This window comes from Trifolium pratense, linkage group LG3 (assembly GCF_020283565.1).
Source record: "Trifolium pratense cultivar HEN17-A07 linkage group LG3, ARS_RC_1.1, whole genome shotgun sequence".
In the NCBI taxonomy this organism is placed as follows: domain Eukaryota; kingdom Viridiplantae; phylum Streptophyta; class Magnoliopsida; order Fabales; family Fabaceae; genus Trifolium; species Trifolium pratense.
In genome coordinates this window covers 1885366-1892547 of record NC_060061.1, presented here as the reverse complement: position 1 = coordinate 1892547, position 7182 = coordinate 1885366, and the positions used below count along the sequence as shown (strand labels likewise).

At 36.1% G+C, this 7182-nt stretch overlaps 1 non-coding gene across 1 annotated transcript; it reads right to left on the bottom strand.

Annotated features, from left to right (window-relative positions):
* Positions 1-1967: 1967 nt before the first annotated feature.
* TRNAM-CAU lies at positions 1968-2052 on the bottom strand. Its single transcript is given in 2 exon segments — positions 1968-2003; positions 2015-2052. It is a non-coding gene; the product is annotated as a tRNA-Met (tRNA).
* Between the last annotated feature and the right edge of the window lie 5130 nt (positions 2053-7182).

The window sequence follows — 7182 nt, the reverse complement described above, 5'->3', positions numbered from 1 at the left end:
AACATAAAGAGCATTAGACAAGGATAAATCATTAATTAAAAGTGTTCCAGAGTGAGAGATGTGTAAACCTGAACCATTCCCCATGAAGAGGGAGTCGGGGCCAGTGTATGGATGGTGAAGTGCCAGATTTGTAAGGTCGTTGGTCACATGATGTGTTGCTCCACTGTCGAGCAGAAAACCAGGCGAGGATGTGCCAGCAGTAGCGGTGTGGGCCTGGGCCTGGCCAGTGGTGCTCGGAGAAGAACGAGGAGGTGCGGGGACGCTGGGGTGTTGGGTCCGAAAGAGTTGGCAGTCAGCGAGGACGTGTCCCTTGGTGTTGCACCATTGACATCGACCAAGGAATGGTTTGCGATCACCTGGGCGTTGGTTGGTCGGTGCAGGTGCCTGACTTGGTCGAGGCTTGTTGTTGGTCGACCTTGCCTGAGCGTGCAGCGCAGTAACAGGAGCAGGTGATTGGCGTTGAGCAGCAGCAAGAGAGAGTTCCTGGATGAGGAGCTTTTCGAGGAGATCATCAAAGGTGATTGGAGTGTCCCTTGCGTTGACCCCATCAATGACTGCTCGGTAACCGTCATCAAGGCCGCGCAAGACATGGTCGGTCATGTCCTCGACGGAGACAGCAGATCCGAGAGAGGCGAGGAGATCAGCAGTTTGCTTCAGAGAGTGCATGTAGGTCGTGATGGATTGAGTACCTTTCGAGGCCATCCGAAGACGTTCCTTGAGTTGTTTAAGGTGACTGCGGGAGGCTTTGGCATAGGTGTTCTTGAGAAGCTCCCAGAGGTCGTGCGAGGTCTTCGTCTGGGACACCAAGGAGGCCACCTCGTCGGAAAGAGTGGTGAGGATGGCACCATAGATGAGGCGATCCTGGCGACGCCATGTTTGAAAAGCAGGGTTTGGTGATGTTACCGGAGGCGTTGCGGTGGTGGTGATCGTTGCTGTCGGCGCAGGGAACGATCCATCAGTGTATTTGAGTAGATCAAAACCATCAAGGAAGGCTTCTACCTGGAGTTTCCAATTGAGGTAATTGGTAGGGAGAAGCTTGGTGACACCGCTGAGGGTGATACACGCAAAGGGTTTGGAGGATTCATAGGGGTTAGCTATGGAGCGAGAGCCATCGGAAGCCATGGGAGGCAAAGTGTTACGGCAAACGGAGAAAAAACGGCGTTTTCTGGTTTAACAGGGTAGGGCTGGAACGTTACCAACTGATACCATATAAAGGAATGAATAAAGTTATATATTGCATAACTTTTGAGAGTTTACAAGAGGTGTATATATACACAAGTATAGTAACCTAATTGGAGTAAATTAAGGAACAAATATCTCCAACAATTAAGGTGATTGACTCTATAGACTTTATACAAATCCTAAAATAATAATGATAATAATTAAATACTAATTATGCTTGATAATATGGACTCTTTTGACCATACATATGCTTATTGGATATGAGGTTATTTTGTTGTTTTCTAGGTATTGAAGACATCTTAAAGTCTGCTATTTTATTTTGGAGTAGTGCACTATATAGGAGTATTTCTCAAGAACTTTGTATTTAAGCATGGTTTCCATGTTTTATTAATCAGATTATCCTTTTTAGTTCTGTTTCAGATGGATTCTGAATGTGTTTTTTGATTTAGCTACTGTTTAAACAAACAATTGCTTATTGATGCTAAATTATCGAATTCCAAACTGATTGCATGCCTTGTAATGTCAAGCTCAATGTGCTTTGTCTTGGAGTCTAAGATTGGATTGTGAGACAGAGCTACGGCACTCAAATTATAACATAAGAGTGGTGTGTGGAAAGGAACTTGGAGCTAGGGGAATTATTTGGCCGAAAAAAAGGTTTACATTAGGGTTTGAAAGCCTCCACGAGAATTGGAAATAAGGGATTTTCGAATTATTTAGTATATATTGCAAGAGTGGTCAACATTTGTAATAGTAGGAAAAAGAAAAAAGAACATAAAAAAATGTTTTGGGGTGAGAGAGGCTCGAACTCTCGACCTCAGGATCACTCAGTAGCTATGAGACCTACGCGCTAGCCAACTGCGCCACCACCCCAGTTTGATGTTTGCATCTTGATATACTTATACAAATAAATTAATATGAATCCATGTGGCGTCTTCAAATTTGTAGCAACTTTGTTGCATTTTCAGTGTAGCAACTGATGTTGGGTCTGTTTGTTATAGTTTTTTTTTTTTTTAAATAGATTTTTGTAGTATTAGATAATTTTGTGTAAAAAAAATTTACAAAGAAATTTTTTATAAAAGCTTCCAATGAATATTTTGTTTGAATAGTTATTATTAAAATGTTATTTTAGGTATTTCATTATGTTATTGGAACTTTTTTGGATATCAAAATTTTAAAAAATTATTTAATTTTGAAACTATTTCAAATAGTTTTTCATAAAAATCATTTTTGAAATACAACCTTTTTAAAAAATTATGATTTTAACTATATTTTGATCTTCAATTATGTGTATTTATGTTATATGATGTCAAAATTAATGTTTTAATTTAGAAAAAACGAATATAAAAAAAACTTGTAATATTTTAAAAAACAGTTTTAGAAAATCTATTTTCAAAAATATAAAAAAAAAAATCCATTTTTTTAAAGTTGAACAAACAGACCCGTTATCTGCTGTGGAGCCGGTGGCATAGTCAAAATTTGCATTCATATGTGAAGGAACCTAGGACCCAAGCAGCCTGCAATTGATGGGCAAGTCATAGCACTCCCAGGCAGCCTGCAATCGATTGATCTCGTCGGATTCGGTAGAGAAAAATCCCCAACAAGTAAGCGTAAGTGTAATGTGAGTGCCCCATCTTCGAAGATGGATTTCAATGCTGATGATATTTTATTATACTTAGATTCTTAGACAGGGTGGACCTTCCAAGTTCCAACACCACCCCTACATCTGATTTTTCTGAGGTAGCGAACACTATTCATAATTATATCAAGATCAAAACTGAACCATAGATTGGCTCATAGATTCACCCTTTTTAGGAAGCAAGCCAATGTAGTGGGGCTGCTCATGTGGCTACATATACAGCTAATCTCAAAGTTTATTTATTTATTGTAATAAAGAGGGACTAAGCAGGGACTAAGCTCATAAAATGAAAAGTTACACAGGAACTACACGATGGGTCGCGATCCACAAAATATCCGTTAAATACACGTGATTAATATTATTGGGGCACACATTAAAGAAAAGACATTTGTCCGCCATGTTACACCCTATGTTGGTTAAAATATTTGCACATTGATTCACTTCACGATATGAGTGGTGAACTACTAGTTCCCAATTCAAATAAAAAATTTATGACAATATACCAAATTGTATTCACGATGTTATTAGTAATGAAATGATATATGATTTTGCTTGTAAAAAAATGTTAATTCTTAAGGATCTTAAGGAGGAATCAAATTAATCATATGAAAATGATAAGCAAAAATGGATTAATGGGTTGAAAATGCTCCGAACCAGCAAAACTAGATGGTTACTTTGGTGGATATGGTGATGTTGATGATAATGGTGATGAGCTCAAATGAAATGGGGAAGAGTACATGCAAGAATGTTAGAACTCATGACAAGGGTGGATGAGGAATTAGTGCATTTACGTTTATATAGGAGAATGAAATGAATAACCGTTTTGTGGGCCCCTTTGTGTGAGTGGATGAGGAATGAATATCTCATGATAGGGGTCATTTTCTTGTTATAGGTGGTGCAACATAAGAGTGTGGTGAATCTGTAGAGGGATAATTTATACGTTGTGGGTGAAGCTTAATGAGGACGATGTGCCTAGCAAGAATAATGGAAGCATAACCGAGCCTATGTTATATATGGGCTATGAACATGTCCAAAACAATGTTAAATAAGGTAAGTAAGTATTTGGTATATATTATATGGGGGCTGTTAACTTAGACCCAGTTGGGTCTAAGTTAGCAAGGTGCACCTTTTCAGTTGGACAAAAATACCCATTTTTTTAATTTTTGAAAGAATAGAGCAACAGGGGCATTTCTGTAATTTACCCAACAGTACACGCGCCCCCACCTTCTTTTCCCACCCCCCAGGACACGTGGCAGCGTGTGATTGCACAAAATCCACGCGCGTGCATCACACGCGCCGACAGGCGCGCGTGGGTGAAGGCTGACGCGGAGAGAGAAACCTTTTTGAAAAGGCAAGGCCACGTGTCACGCTATTATTGGCTGCGTTAATTTTTTTCCATTTAATACTTTAAACTCGATTATTTCGTCGTAAATTAATTTTTTATTTTTTATTTTTTATACCAAAATTCATAATTTTTTTTTCTCTACAAATAGAGACTTGGTTCGTTTGATTTGGACACAGAAAAAAAAAACCCAATTTTTCACTACCTTAATCTCATTTTTCACTACCTTACATCAACTCACTGAAACCATTCTACCAGGAAAATGGTTTCAGAGTACAAATCTCTGAAACCATTCTACAAGCTAAATGGTTTCAGAAGCAAATAACTAATAATCAACTTACTGAAAACCATTCTACCAGCAAAATGGTTTCAGATTACAACTCTCTGAAACCATTGTACCAGATAAATGGTTTCAGAAGCAAACACAATTAATAAATTACTCACTGAAACCATTCTACCAGTAAAATGGTTTCAGAATACAACTATGTGCAACCATTCTACAAGCTAAATGGTTTCAGAAGCAAATAACTAATAATCAACTTACTGAAACCATTCTACCAGCAAAATGGTTTCAGATTACAACTCTCTGAAACCATTGTACCAGATAAATGGTTTCAGAAGCAAACACAATTAATAAATTACTCATTGAAACCATTCTACCAATAAAATGGTTTCAGAATACAACTATGTGCAACCATTCTACCAGTAAAATGGTTTCAGAAGCAAACATTAGTTTTTAATTACCGTTTTATCTCATTTAATTAACTAAAAATAGTTTCAGGTCTCCAAAAATTTCATAAAATATACCAAAAGTTCCAGAATATTATCTACTATTTTCCTGGTATAATGGTTTCAGTGAGTTGGTTGAGTGGTGCGTGTTAAATTACAACACACAAGTAACGTATTTAGTAGACAAAAAATGAGATTAAGGTAGTGAAAAATTGCGTTTTTTTTTCGGTGTCCAAATCAATCGAACCAAGTCTCTATTTGTAGACAAAAAAAAATTATGAATTTTGGTATAAAAATAAAAAAATAAAAAATTAATTTACAACGAAATAATTGAGTTCAAAGTATTAAATGAACAAAAATCACGCCCAGCCAACCATTGTGTGACACGTGTCCTACTTTTAAAAAGCAAATGTTTCTCTCTCCAGGTTGTAATCCAGTGTGTCGCAGGCGCTGGAATCTGATGGATCAGGATGATCTGGACTGTCTGATTGATCAGACAGTCTTGATGAGATCAGATCTTGGCTGTCTGATGGAAATCAACGGTCTGTAACCATGGTCCTTCGGTACGCGCGCGACACTGGATCTGCGTCTATTAATGGTTTCCAAAGGTGGCGCGTGTATATGGTTGGTAAAATTACAGAAATGCCCCTGTTGCTCTATTCTTTCAAAAATTAAAAGAATGGGTATTTTGGTCCAATTGAAAAGGTGCACCTTGCTAACTTAGACCTAACTAGGGTCTAAGTTAGAAAACCCCATATTATATATGTATAATAAAGGCTTAAATATCACATTCGTCTCTGTATGTACACGTTTTTTTGGTTTTAGTCCTTGTATTGTTTTTTTATTAAACGTCCCTGAATGTGAAAATCTTGTTGATTTTCATCTCGGGGTTGGTTTGTAGCTAATTGGTAGCTAATTGTTAATAAAACTACCATGACAACAATATTAGTTTTATTTTATTTTATAAAATTTATATTATTATTCTTTTTATTTTTTTTGTAAATTTTAATAAAAATTTTACTTATTTTTATTCTAATTAAAATTAAATATTTTACTTATATATATATATATATATATATATATATATATATATATATATATATATATATATATATATATCCTAATTTTAGTTGGTTTTAATTTTTTAGATTATGTAAATTACAAAATTACACTTGTGACAAAATATTTATATTTTAAACTTATTTATGTATTTTTTAATTTAATACTGAATTATGTTATTAATTTCATTTTTTATTTTAAAATATATTTTATAGGATATATATTTTGTTGTCTCACTAAATACATAATTGAGATAAGATAAGATACAATTATCTCATTATGGCCACCAACAGACACTTAGTCATAAGTTCTTACTGGGACAAAAATATTTGAGAATATCTTGCTTTCGATTTTTTATTCTTAAATCCCTAAATTTTTTTTAGCAAAAAAGGAGTAGTAAACTACTACTACCTCAAGATATGCAATAAAAGGTAATAAACGTACAAAAGAAGGATGGGGGACTATACCAAAACCTTCTTACAGGTTACAAAATCTATTGTTATAGCTCTACCAAGTTCATCAACAATAAAGCTTTCAAAGATAGCTTGTGGAATGTGATACCAAATTCGTGACTGCACAAGACTCAAACCAATATTAGCAAGACCATCCGCACATTTTTTACCTTCTCTAATGATGTGAGATATCATGAAATTCATAGTAGTAGTGATCTGAATATAGTTATTCTAACAATTCCTTAGTCTCCAAGGAACTAGGGAAGCATTCTTGAAAGCCATTACAACTAGAGCGGACTCAGATTAAAGCCACAGGTTATTCCAATTACGATCATGGGCTATCTCAATTGCTTTCATTGCCCCACAAAGTTCATCAAAAGAAGCTGAATTACCCCCAGTGTTTTCTGCAAAACAACAAAGAAAATCTGCACAGGCTGATGAGGTCTGATCGAGTTGAAGCTTCATCTGAGTTACATTTCACCCAACTCACACAAGGAGGCTTCCAAATTACTTCTTTAATACAAGGTGCTCTTGGAGGGTGTATACTAATATTAACACTACAAGAAAAAAGGAATTTAGCGATGGTCAATTAGCGGCAATTGATCTGGAACCGCAGCCGCTTCTACATATACCGACTGTTAGTTACCCGCCGCTGCTGTACATGTAATAGTGGCGTATGACTTATAGGTAATGCCGGCGGTTTCAACCGCCGCTGCTTGCTCATCAGAAATTTAGGAAAAAATAGAACCTTTTATTACTTTCCCCTTAATTTTTTTTTCTTC